Source organism: Octopus bimaculoides, chromosome 27 (genome assembly GCF_046866305.1).
Source record: "Octopus bimaculoides isolate indiv1 chromosome 27, ASM4686630v1, whole genome shotgun sequence".
Taxonomy (NCBI): domain Eukaryota; kingdom Metazoa; phylum Mollusca; class Cephalopoda; order Octopoda; family Octopodidae; genus Octopus; species Octopus bimaculoides.
Genome location: NC_142954.1, coordinates 21,554,669 through 21,569,668, shown reverse-complemented (window position 1 = coordinate 21,569,668; position 15,000 = coordinate 21,554,669). Strand labels below are relative to the sequence as shown.

The 15,000-nt window shown below is 43.6% G+C and overlaps 1 protein-coding gene and 1 long non-coding RNA gene across 2 annotated transcripts in view; both read right to left on the bottom strand.

Moving 5' to 3' along the window:
* LOC128250966 (uncharacterized) overlaps positions 1-15,000 on the bottom strand; it is a 474,572-nt gene that overhangs the window by 307,821 nt on the left and 151,751 nt on the right. The window lies entirely within an intron of this gene.
* LOC149130895 (uncharacterized) lies at positions 279-12,610 on the bottom strand. Its single transcript, XR_016238654.1, has 2 exons — positions 12,458-12,610; positions 279-971 (listed from the first exon to the last, which is right to left on the bottom strand). It is a non-coding gene; the product is annotated as an uncharacterized LOC149130895 (long non-coding RNA).

Sequence of the window (15,000 nt, the reverse complement as noted above, 5' to 3'; positions counted from 1 at the left end):
AGCCACCTCCGCCCGGCCTTTTAGAGATATGGATAGATAAATAGATAGATAGATAGATAGATAGATAGATAGATAGATAGATAGATAGATAGATAGGTAGATACACATATACATACATACATACATACATTGTGAAAACCACAATAAAACGTAAATGCATTAGACCTGATATAGTTATTTGGGATAGAGAAGAGAAACTGTATAGAGTTGTAGAAATCAGCCGCCCAACGGACGTTAACATAACACGAAAGATCAAGGAAATAGAAAAATACCTACGCTGAACTACTGAGAAATTTGCAGCTACTCTATCCAGATTACAAGTTCAGGTTTATACCGGTAATTATTAGGGCACTGGGATATATGATTATTGGGGCACTGAGATATGTAATTATTGGGGCTCTTCCAAAATGCCATTCTGGAGAAATTAGGCTTCTCAAAATGAGAAAGGAGAAAGCTGATTCGAAGAATACAGATCAAAGACGTCACTGGAACCCTAAAAGATCTGTAAGTTTTTCCAGAAGTTTATCCTTTACGTATATATGAGCATGTCTAGATGTGCAAGTATATGCACGAGAAGACATACATGAAACAAAACATACCAATCGGCACATATACATACATACATACATACATACATACATACATACGTACATTTTAAAGTACCTTGTTGATTCTCAAATTTCAATGATGGAGTTTTGGATCCAGGTTAGAAACTGACTCTTTATTGGCAAAAAATTTTGAAATGAAGTTAAATAATGACATACATACATACATACCCCCTTTGGTCATGAATGACCATAGGATTGCCCGTAGAAAGTTACCCTCCGAGGCACAAGTCTGGGCAAGATTGTTTATGGAACAGCAGCAGTCGTCCATGCCACCGATATTATCTAAGGGAAGGGTAAATGCCAATAGAGCCTGGAACTAGTGACGTCGCAACTCATTTCTACAACTGAGAGAACTCGAGCAATCTGAAAAAAAAAAAATGTCTTGCTCAAGAAACAACACAGTCCGGTCCGTGAATCGAACTCAGAACGTCATGTTTGTGAGCCCAGCACTCTAACCGCTAAGACATGCATCTTCCTTCATACATACATACATACATACATACATAGAGACGCACACATACATACATACATATATATACTTCCACCAACGCGCATATATTTATAGAGTAGGGACAAAGTATGTCCTTAGCCTATGGGCTGGAAATATTAAATCAGAAGCAGCCTTGATCTCTTATTAAGGCTAAAAAAGACGAAGTCCCCCCCACCCTGACAGTTAATGGCACAAGGACAGTGTGAGAGAAAGACAGCTAAAGTGGAGACTTTAACTTTGAAACAAAAATATGACAGCGACCAAAATATTTTAATGTTTCCATTATAAATAGAGAAGATAGCAACAATATCTGGCAACCCTACGGCAACAACATCAACGAAAACAGTAGCAACAGCAACAAAAACAGCAGCAGTAACCACAGCGACAACACTAGTAATAATAAAAGCGACCACAGCTATCCACAAGGTGCAGGCCTGAGATTATGAGATATTTTCAGGAGAGATATTTTTTCGCTAACATATATTCTTTAAAAAGCGAACTGGCTAATCGCGATACCAGCGCCTGTTCTGGCACTGTCAGTCTATATATCGCTGGTGGGGGAGATGAATCGTTGCTATCTCTAGCGGTCGAGTGTCCATCATTGACAAGACCAAACAAGGTCGAAATCACATGATCAAAGTGATCTCGGCTCTGGAGGGAGCAGGGATTTATTTCCCCGCTTGCCACAGAAACAAAAGTATAAAGTATATTTTGCACTAAAAAGCCTATATGAGTGTTTCTCTCGCGGTATCTACCGCAGTATAGCTTGTTCTATGAGGATGTCCATATTTAAGTGGGGATAAATATTACCTCAGTATTAATATTGCCTATGTCACCAATACACACACACACAAACACACGTATATATACTCTTTTACTTGTTTCAGTCATTTGACTGCGGCCATGCTGGAGCGCCGCCTTTAGTCGAGCAAATCGACCCCAGGAAGCCTAGGTGTGGTAGTGGTGTTGTTGTTGGTGGTGATGGTGGTGGTACGTGTGGTAGTGGTGTTGGTGTTGGTGATGTTACTGGTGGTATAGGTGTTGGTGATGGTGTTCATGGTGCGGAAGCCTAGTACTTATTCTATCGGTCTCTTTTGCCGAACCGCTAAGTTACGGGGACGTAAACACACCAGCATCGGTTGTCAAGCGATGTTGGGGGGACAAACACAGACACACAAACACACACATACATACACACACACATATATATATATATATATATATATATATATATATATATTCATATATACGACAGGCTTCTTTCAGTTTCCATCTACCAAATCCACTCACAAGGCTTTGGTCGACCCGAGGCTATAGTAGAAGACACTTGCCCAAGGTGCCACGCAGTGGGAATGAACCCGGAACCATGTGGTTGGTAAGCAAGCTACTTACCACACAGTCACTCCTGCGCCTATATATATATATATATATACATACATATATATATATATATATATATATACATATTCTAGCGTGCCTCCCTGACTTCGGCCCGGTCAGTACGGTGTTAAAATGTATTCATAAGGCACATATTTACATCTATCGTGATGCCCATTTTCCCTACAATAAAATTTGTTAAAATGTATTTAAATATTCTTTTCTACGCTAGGCACAAGGTCCAAAACTTTTGGTGGGGCGGGGGAGGCCGTCAATTAGATCGACCTCAGTGCGCAACTGGTACTTCATTTATCAAACCCCAAAAATGAAAGGCAAGGTCGACAGAATTTTAACTCAGAACGTAACGATAGACGAAATACCGCTGAGCATTTCGCCTGTGTGCTAACGTTTCTTATTTCTTTATTGCCCACAAGGGGCTAAACATAGAGGGGACAACCAAAGGGATTAAGTCGATCACATCGACCCCAGTGCGTAACTGGTACTTAATTTATCGACCCCGAAAGGATGAAAGGCAAAGTCGACCTCGGCGGGATTTGAACTCAGAACGTAACGGCAGACGAAATACCTATTTCTTTACTGCCCACAAGGGACTACACAGAGAGGGGACAAACAAGGACAGACAAACGGATTAAGTCGATTATATAGAACCCAGTGCGTAACTGGTACTTATTTAATCGACCCCGAAAGGATGAAAGGCAAAATCGACCTCGGCGGAATTTGAACTCAGAACGTAACAGCAGACGAAATACTGCTAAGCATTTCGCCCGGCGTGCTAACGATTCTGCCAGCTCGCCGCCTTAAAAGGTATTTAAATATTGCATAGCATGATTAAAAATTTATTTAGATACAGAAGGTAATATAAATAATAATAAAGAAATGTATTAATGTCTGTCTGCTGTTACTTCCCCACTCTGTCTCACTTATTTTTTCTTCCTAACCCCCGTTCTATCTGTCTCACGTACTTTTTCTCTAGAGAAAAGATGAGGTAGAGGTGGTGAAAGAATCACATATTAAAACCAGAGATTGAGAGAGAAAGAGAGAGAGAAAGAGAGTTTGTGAAAGAGATAGAAACATAGAGAGGAACATATACAGAGAAAGTAGAGGTCTGGCGGCGACTTCGAAAGAATAAATGTAATGTGTAACCTTAAAGAAAGTAGGAAGTGAATTGAGTGACAGGTGGATTGCTAGAAATAATAGCCAATGCACCACCAACTCGCCCCTATCCCTCATTCCGTTTTCGGAAAATATTGGGTTGTCCGGAAAGTTCGTGCCGATTTTTAAAGGAAAGAAAAAGGTCAATAAATACTTGCCATTATATTTTTTATATTATATTTTCAATCAAACAAATATGAACCATTTTGTTGTACAATGCGTCTCCATTTTTTCTTTAACTTGAATATACCCTCTTCCCAGAATTGTTGTGGTTTCATGGCAAATAAGTCAAAAGGTAAGCTACTATAAATCGGCACGAACTTTCCGGACAACCCAATAATTACACAGTTATCTCCAGAATGGTCAAATTAATTTAAATGACACGAAAAACCTGAAATATCAATTTTATTTAGTGTTTCCAACGGTCAACGTACAAACTTTGCTTTTTATAAGAATATAGATCGATAGACAAATAGATAAGATGTATGTGTGTGTAAGATATATGTGTGCGTGCGCTTGTGCGTGTATGCATGTGTGTGAGTGTCTGTGTTATTTAAAGGTGCATATCTTCGTGGTTAGGGTATTTAGATCACAATTCTATGGTTGGGAGGGTTACTTTCTGGGTGCAAGCCCATGGTCATTCATAACCGATGGGGTGGGGTGGGGGGTCTCCTCAATGTGCCTTTTCGTATTCGAGATTCTCTCTCCCCCTCATCACCATTTTATGAGCGGTGTTGGTTAATCTAGGTCCCCGTAACTTAGCAGTTCGGAAATAGAGAGGAGGATAAAATAAGTAGCAAATTTCTTAAAGACACAAAAAAATGCTACGTTCGATTTGCTCGACTAGACTATCGAAGACGGTGCTCCAGCTTGACCACACACCAATGAGTGAAAGACATAACAGTTAAAACTCTCACTCAAGGTTGGACACACGTACAGCGCTCCACGTCTACATCGAGGTCACATCACTCAACCAAATTCTGCTTCGTTTTCAGAACATCATAAATCTCTGCTCTATTTAATTTTATTATGAAACACATCAAGCAAAGTATGCTTCCTGTAAACTTTAAACGAAACCCCGGAAAATATTTCCAAGAAATTCTTGATCACAAGTGAGACATTTACGGAGATGGATTTTAAAACATACATCCATCATTATATAAGATTTAATGAGCAATACCACATGTCGCTGTATATACGAGGTTATGTGTTTATGGATGTATATGTGTGCGTGCGTATATATGTATATGAATGTGTATATATATATATATATATATATATATACATATTATGTGTGTGTATATATATATATATATATATAAACACACACATATATATATACATGTGTGTGTATATATATATATATATACACACACATATATATATATATACATATATACATATACATATTATGTATATATATATATATATATATATATATACACACACACACACACACGTGTGTATATAAATATACGTAATGATGAATGCATATATATGTATATATTATACATATATATACAAATATATACATTTATGTGTAGGTGTGTATGCGTTCATATATTATGCGTACTTGAAGGTTCATATGTATGTATATACATGCATATATCTATCTATCTATCTATCTATCTATCTCCCTGTCTGTCTGTCTCCGTCTCTGTTTTTCTTTGTATGTATATATATACATATATATATATATATATATATATATATATATATATATATACACATATAGTGTAGGCGTTGTGAGTGTGAAGTGTGTTTCTGCCTCGATTTCATGTTCCTCCAACAATGACCGCGTTTCTTCATTCATCTTGCGTAGTTTCTAAATTACCAATATTAAATGCGTACCCCATAATACCACCACAACAACAGCAACAACACCAACGGCACCAGCAGAGCCAGCATCTAACACACCACCAACACCTCTACCACCAGTAACATCACCAACACCAACACCACTACCACACGTACCACCACGATCACCAACACCAACACCACTACCACACGTACCACCACCATCACCACCACCAACACCATTACCACACGTACCACCCCCATCACCACCACCAACACCACTACCACACGTACCACCACCACCACCAACACCAACACCACTACCACACGTACCACCACCACCACAAACACCAACACCACTACCACACGTACCACCACCACCACCACCAACACCAACACCACTACCACACGTACCACCACCACCACAAACACCAACACCACTACCACACGTACCACCCCCATCACCACCACCAACACCACTACCACACGTACCACCACCACCACCACCACCAACACCACTACCACACGTACCACTACCACACGTACCACCACCACCACCATCACAAACACCACTACCACACGTACCACCACCACCACCATCACCAACACCACTACCACACGTACCACAACCAACACCAACACCACTACCACACGTACCACCACCAACACCAACACCACTACCACACGTACCACCACCACCACCATCACCAACACCACTACCACACGTACCACCACCACCACCATCACCAACACCACTACCACACGTACCACCACCACCACCATCACCAACACCACTACCACACGTACCACCACCACCACCAACACCAACACCACTACCACACGTACCACCACCACCACCATCACCAACACCACTACCACACGTACCACCACCACCACCATCACCAACACCACTACCACACGTACCACCACCACCACCATCACCAACACCACTACCACACGTACCACAACCAACACCAACACCACTACCACACGTACCACCACCAACACCAACACCACTACCACACGTACCACCACCACCACCATCACCAACACCACTACCACACGTACCACCACCACCACCATCACCAACACCACTACCACACGTACCACCACCACCACCATCACCAACACCACTACCACACGTACCACCACCACCACCAACACCAACACCACTACCACACGTACCACCACCACCACCATCACCAACACCACTACCACACGTACCACCACCACCACCAACACCAACACCACTACCACACGTACCACCACCACCACCATCACCAACACCACTACCACACGTACCACCACCACCACCATCACCAACACCACTACCTCACGTACCACCACCACCACCATCACCAACACCACTACCACACGTACCACCACCACCATCACCAACACCACTACCACCACCACCACCATCACCAACACCACACGTACCACCACCACCACCACCATCACCAACACCACTACCACGCGTACCACCACCACCACCATAACCAACACCACTACCACACGTACCACCACCACCACCATCACCAACAGCACTACCACACGTACCACCACCACCACCAACACCAACACCACTACCACACGTACCACCACCACCACCTTCACCAACACCACTACCACACGTACCACCACCACCACCATCACCAACACCACTACCACACGTACCACCACCACCACCACCAACACCAACACCACTACCACACGTACCACCACCACCACCATCACCAACACCACTACCACACGTACCACCACCACCACCAACACCAACACCACTACCACACGTACCACCACCACCACCAACACCACTACCACACGTACCACCACCACCACCATCACCAACACCACTACCACACGTACCACCACCACCACCATCACCAACACCACTACCACACGTACCACCACCACCACCAACACCAACACCACTACCACACCTACCACCACCACCACCATCACCAACACCACTACCACACGTACCACCACCACCACCATCACCAACACCACTACCACACGTACCACCACCACCACCAACACCACCACCACTACCACACGTACCACCACCAACACCAACACCACTACCACACGTACCACCACCATCACCAACACCACTACCACACGTACCACCACCATCACCAACACCACTACCACACGTACCACCACCACCACCACATGTACCACCACCACCACCATCACCAACACCACTACCACACGTACCACCACCACCACCATCACCAACACCACACGTACCACCACCACCACCATCACCAACACCACTACCACACGTACCACCACCAACACCAACACCACTACCACACGTACCACCACCACCACCACCATCACCAACACCACTACCACACGTACCACCACCACCACCAACACCACTACCACACGTACCACCACCAACACCAACACCACTACCACACGTACCACCACCATCACCAACACCACTACCACACGTACCACCACCATCACCAACACCACTACCACACGTACCACGACCACCACCATCACCAACACCACTACCACACGTACCACCACCGCCACCATCACCAACATCACTACCACCACCACCACCATCACCAACACCACTACCACACGTACCACCACCACCACCAACACCAACACCACTACCACACGTACCACCACCACCACCATCACCAACACCACTACCACACGTACCACCACCACCATCACCAACACCACTACCACACGTACCACCACCACCACCATCACCAACACCACTACCACACGTACCACCACCATCACCAACACCACTACCACACGTACCACCACCACCACCATCACCAACACCACTACCACACGTACCACCATCACCAACACCACTACCACACGTACCACCACCACCACCAACACCACTACCACACGTACCACCACAACCACCACCACCAACACCACTACCACACGTACCACCACCACCACCATCACCAACACCACTACCACACGTACCACCACCACCACCACCACCACTACCACTACCACACGTACCACCACCACCACCATCACCAACACCACTACCACACGTACCACCACCACCACCATCACCAACACCACTACCACACGTACCACCACCACCACCACCACCAACACCACTACCACACGTACCACCACCACCACCACCACTACCACACGTACCACCACCACCACCACCAACACCACTACCACACGTACCACCACCACCACCATCACCAACACCACTACCACACGTACCACCACCACCACCACCACCAACACCACTACCACACGTACCACCACCAACACCACACGTACCACCACCACCACCATCACCAACACCACTACCACACGTACCACCACCATCACCAACACCACTACCACACGTACCACCACCATCACCAACACCACTACCACACGTACCACCACCACCACCATCACCAACACCACTACCACACGTACCACCACCACCACCATCACCAACACCACTACCACACGTACCACCACCACCACCATCACCAACAGCACTACCACACGTACCACCACCACCACCACCAACAACACCACTACCACACGTACCACCACCACCACCACCAACAACACCACTACCACACGTACCACCACCAACACCACCAACAACACCACTTCCACACGTACCACCACCACCACCACCAACAACACCACTACCACACGTACCACCACCACCACCATCACCAACACCACTACCACACGTACCACCACCACCAACACCACTACCACACGTACCACCACCACCACCATCACCAACACCACTACCACACGTACCACCACCACCACCACCACCACTACCACACGTACCACCACCATCACCAACACCACTACCACACGTACCACCACCATCACCATCACCAACACCACTACCACACGTACCACCACCACCACCATCACCAACACCACTACCACACGTACCACCACCACCACCATCACCAACAGCACTACCACACGTACCACCACCACCACCACCAACAACACCACTACCACACGTACCACCACCACCACCACCAACAACACCACTACCACACGTACCACCACCAACACCACCAACAACACCACTTCCACACGTACCACCACCACCACCACCAACAACACCACTACCACACGTACCACCACCACCACCATCACCAACACCACTACCACACGTACCACCACCACCAACACCACTACCACACGTACCACCACCACCACCATCACCAACACCACTACCACACGTACCACCACCACCACCACCAACAACACCACTACCACACGTACCACCACCACCAACACCACTACCACACGTACCACCACCACCACCATCACCAACACCACTACCACACGTACCACCACCACCACCACCACCACTACCACACGTACCACCACCATCACCAACACCACTACCACACGTACCACCACCATCACCATCACCAACACCACTACCACACGTACCACCACCACCACCATCACCAACACCACTACCACACGTACCACCACCACCACCATCACCAACAGCACTACCACACGTACCACCACCACCACCACCAACAACACCACTACCACACGTACCACCACCACCACCACCAACAACACCACTACCACACGTACCACCACCAACACCACCAACAACACCACTTCCACACGTACCACCACCACCACCACCAACAACACCACTACCACACGTACCACCACCACCACCATCACCAACACCACTACCACACGTACCACCACCACCAACACCACTACCACACGTACCACCACCACCACCATCACCAACACCACTACCACACGTACCACCACCACCACCATCACCAACACCACTACCACACGTACCACCACCACCACCAACACCAACACCACTACCACACCTACCACCACCACCACCATCACCAACACCACTACCACACGTACCACCACCACCACCATCACCAACACCACTACCACACGTACCACCACCACCACCAACACCACCACCACTACCACACGTACCACCACCAACACCAACACCACTACCACACGTACCACCACCATCACCAACACCACTACCACACGTACCACCACCATCACCAACACCACTACCACACGTACCACCACCACCACCACATGTACCACCACCACCACCATCACCAACACCACTACCACACGTACCACCACCACCACCATCACCAACACCACACGTACCACCACCACCACCATCACCAACACCACTACCACACGTACCACCACCACCACCAACAACAACACCACTACCACACGTACCACCACCACCAACACCACTACCACACGTACCACCACCACCACCATCACCAACACCACTACCACACGTACCACCACCACCACCACCACCACTACCACACGTACCACCACCATCACCAACACCACTACCACACGTACCACCACCATCACCAACACCACTACCACACGTACCACCACCATCACCATCACCAACACCACTACCACACGTACCACCACCACCACCATCACCAACAACAACAACAACTAAAAGTCATTATGAATCGGGTGATTTTGTTTTTAAAAATCGTATGTAACTTTATCGGACTTCAAATGGCGAAGAAAATACTTCGGAATACGGAAAATGTTACTGTTATGGTGATGCTAGTGGTAATGGTGGTGGTAGTGGGTGGGGAGGTGATGGTGGTGATGGCAATGGTGGTGGTGGTGGATGTGATGATGGTGGTGGTGGTGGCAATAGTGGTGGTTGTGGTGGCAGTGATGATGGTAGTGGTGGTGATGGTCGTGGTGGTGGTGCAGATGGTGGTTGTGTGTTGGTGTTGGTTGGATTGTTGTCGTTGGTGTTAATCGTGGCTCTATGAACGGTGTTAATGGTGTTCGAAGAGGTACACATTACTAGCACTACAGCCAACACAGCCGTCGCCACGACATAAGCAGCAACTCACATTGTGAGTGTAGTGAGTATATAATATATTTGTGTGTGAAGTGTGTGTGTGTGTATGTATATATAATTATATATATGTACGTATGTATGTATATATCAGTGGCGTGCGGTGACTTCCGGGGTTGGGCATGCAATGAATTCCAAACCCTCCCCGGCAATTTTTCACTAAAAGAATTTTCGTATTCCTAGTATTTACATACGGGAGATTCTGAATATGCAATCTCCCCCGTATGACCTAGAATAAGCAGGGAATAAAAAATGGCTCTGGAGAGATGAGCCTGAAATAAGTGTATTGTTTGTATTTTTCTCTCTCTTCGAAACGTCAGGACTTTCCCATCCTCACTCTCCCTTAAAAAAGTCTAAAAATCATAAGTGAAATGTAATAAAGATGAAATTGGATTCTGTTAATATTTTTGCATATTCGGAATCTCTGTTAAAGCTAGGAATCCGAAAAAAAATTTCACAAAATTTCGTTTTTCAAAGAGGTGCGATTCTGCATTAGCCCCTATACCTATTGGTTCAGCTCAATCAATTTCAAATGATTTAATAAAGAGAACACATTTAGTTACATTATATGGCCATGGTTTTAGATAGTTACGCTCTGGAAGACAAGTCAGGTGCTTTATCATGCTACTTGTCAATTCCGGGAAAATTATTGATACTCAAGCAGACTGTTCTGAGACTTACTGAACTCTGTATATTAAAAGACTACGTCTCACGCATGCACATTGAAAATACACGCATATACATGAATACACACACAATGAAAGACAGCGAAAATTCAACATTGTAAATGTCTCCCAACGCTTATAATTAATTGTTTTCTATCGAAGTCTCTTTTCGAAAAACTATTTCTCAAAATATCGTTTATAACACTCATTTCGAAAAAGGCTACTTTTATATAAGAACATACGTGTAAGCATCTGAGTAAATTGTAAGTAATTTCAACAAAACGGCAAAAGCAACGTTAGTCAAATTAATTTAAGATTAATTAGCTACTTCTGAAATAAGAAATATAACATATATAATATTTTTTTTTTCAGAACACTCCAAAAATATAATAGTGCAAACATGCTTTGGATAAAAAAAACAATTCAAACTTACCGCCAGGTTATTCCGACATTTCGACTGACTAACTCAGGAATTATGGGATTGCTCTGGTTCGGGGTCAGAAAGTGGAACGAGGTTTGCGACAATTCTACATTAACAAAGAGACAGAGAGAGAGAGAGAGAGAGGGTGTCATGTGGTTTTCTTAAAGCAGACGACCGATTCACTGAGAGAGTGGGAAGGGGAGGGTAGAATATTTCGAAAACACCTGGACGGAGTTTCTTTGCAACAAAAGCAACTATTTTATCTAATTTTCCGATGATATCGATAAAAAAATCACAGGGCATGCTACAAGCACTTACTTTTATACATTATATTATTGTATTAATTTTTATTGTTAAATTTATTCTTTATTTGATTTTTAGATTAATATTTTTATGATGAATGTTTCTTTGTATGGTATTCGCTGTGATTTTAAAAGTATTTACTCTTATATATTATATGATTCTAATAATCTTACTGTTCGATATTATATATTATTAAAATTTTAGATTAGTATTTTGTATGGTATATGGTCTCACAGCATGTTTTTGGACGGGTTCTTCATTGACTGAGTTGTGGAATGATGGTTCGTCTCTAAATTAGGTATATACGTATATTATATATTACGAAATTCGGTCTAATATTATTATACTGAATTTTACCTGTAAGGCTGGAATAATAAGTTATTCCCTATTATTATTATTATTATTATTATTATTATTATTATTATTATTATTTATGTATATATATATATATATATATATATATATATATATATATATATATATTTATATAAGTGCATATACATGTGTATATATATATATATATATATATATATATATATATATATATATATATATATATATGTATGTATGTATACATACATACATTCACGTGTGTGTGTTTACCTATTTGTATACATACATATAAATTTATAGAGTTAAATGGATGCTTATATGAATCTATATACGTGTATAAGCACATATATGGTTAGATATATGTATATAAATATACACAAACACATATATATGTATGCACACACACACACACACACACACACACACACACACACACACACACACATATGTATCTTCCTCTGTCATACTGCGCAACGTCGTCATTTTTATTTATCTGCTCACTGCCATTCTGCATAAGAGTGTATGCTGCAGCATCTAAACTTTTGTTTATATATTTGCAAAAATGCTTAATAGAATTAACAGAATTGCAGAATCCAACATTGACTCTGTCTACCGGTACTCGTTTTTGCTTTACTCTAGAATACTGACCATCTATACAGACATGCAGGAAGTAAATAGACACCTTTAATTTTCAAAATCTTTTATTTAATACGCAGAGCGAACAATTAAAATGCAATCGATTGGTAGGACTTAGTATTTAGTTGACATTTCCTTTGCAGAAAATTCAGAAACTCTTTTTGGCATTGAGCTGATGAGCTTCGTAATTGTCTCTTGTGGAATTTTTGCCCACTTTTCACGCAACAATCGAAACAATTCATCTTTAGATTTAGGTTTCTGCTGAGTTTTTCGTATAGCTCTATCTAGTATGCTCCAAAGATTTTCAATTGGGTTCATGTCAGGAGATTGGTTCGGCCAAGGAAGCTTTTTGATCCCATTTTCAGTCAGCCATTGTTGATTCCTTTTCGCTGTGTGGCATGGAATCCCAACTTCCATGAATAAAAAAACTCATTTTTCGTTACGCTATCGTGTGAATGCATCGGGAGTACTCCTTGCTTAAGTATTTCGATGTATTTTTCAGAGTTTATGGTTCCAACACATTCGATCAGCTCAGAACGACCATTGCTGGTGACAGCTCCCCATACCATTACAGAGATACCACCATGTTTCACAGTTGGTTGGAGTCGTTTCAAATCAAATTCTTGATTGGGAAGTCTCCAGACCCAAACACGTCCACTGTCTGAAAACAATGCAAATCTGGATTCATCTGAGAAAATTACTCTATCCCAAAATGAACTGGATTTTTCTGACATCTCCTTAGTCCATTTCTTTCTTTTCATGATATTAATTGGTTGAAGGAGAGGTTTTCTTGTAGCTGCTCGTCCATAATACCCAAGCTTATGCAGATATGTAACACACGTTCTTGGACTAACTTCTAGCTGTTTTGCTATGTCAGAAGCCTTCGAACGGGGTTCGTTTTCCACAATTCACTTCAAACAGCGAAGCTTCTTTTCGCTGGCTAAGACCAGCCTCAGATTGCCCAACAATACGAACGATCTGACAGTTCTACTGAATTTTTTGTGCGTGGCATGGTCACTCTTTGCAGATGGTTAATATAATGGCACCTGGAATGAAAAAGAACAATTACAAAGTAAATTCTACATCACTGAAAACATATTAAGACGATTAGATCAGAAATTTTGAAAATTAAAGGTATCTATTTACTTTACTTTTTGCATGTCTGTGTACATCTACTCCGACTCCTCTTGTAGAGTGGGAACATTGTTCTCGGAAACTTTTACGAAAATTAAAATGGGGATTAAATGAAAAAAGGAGTTATGTGAATGTCTTCACAAGAGTAA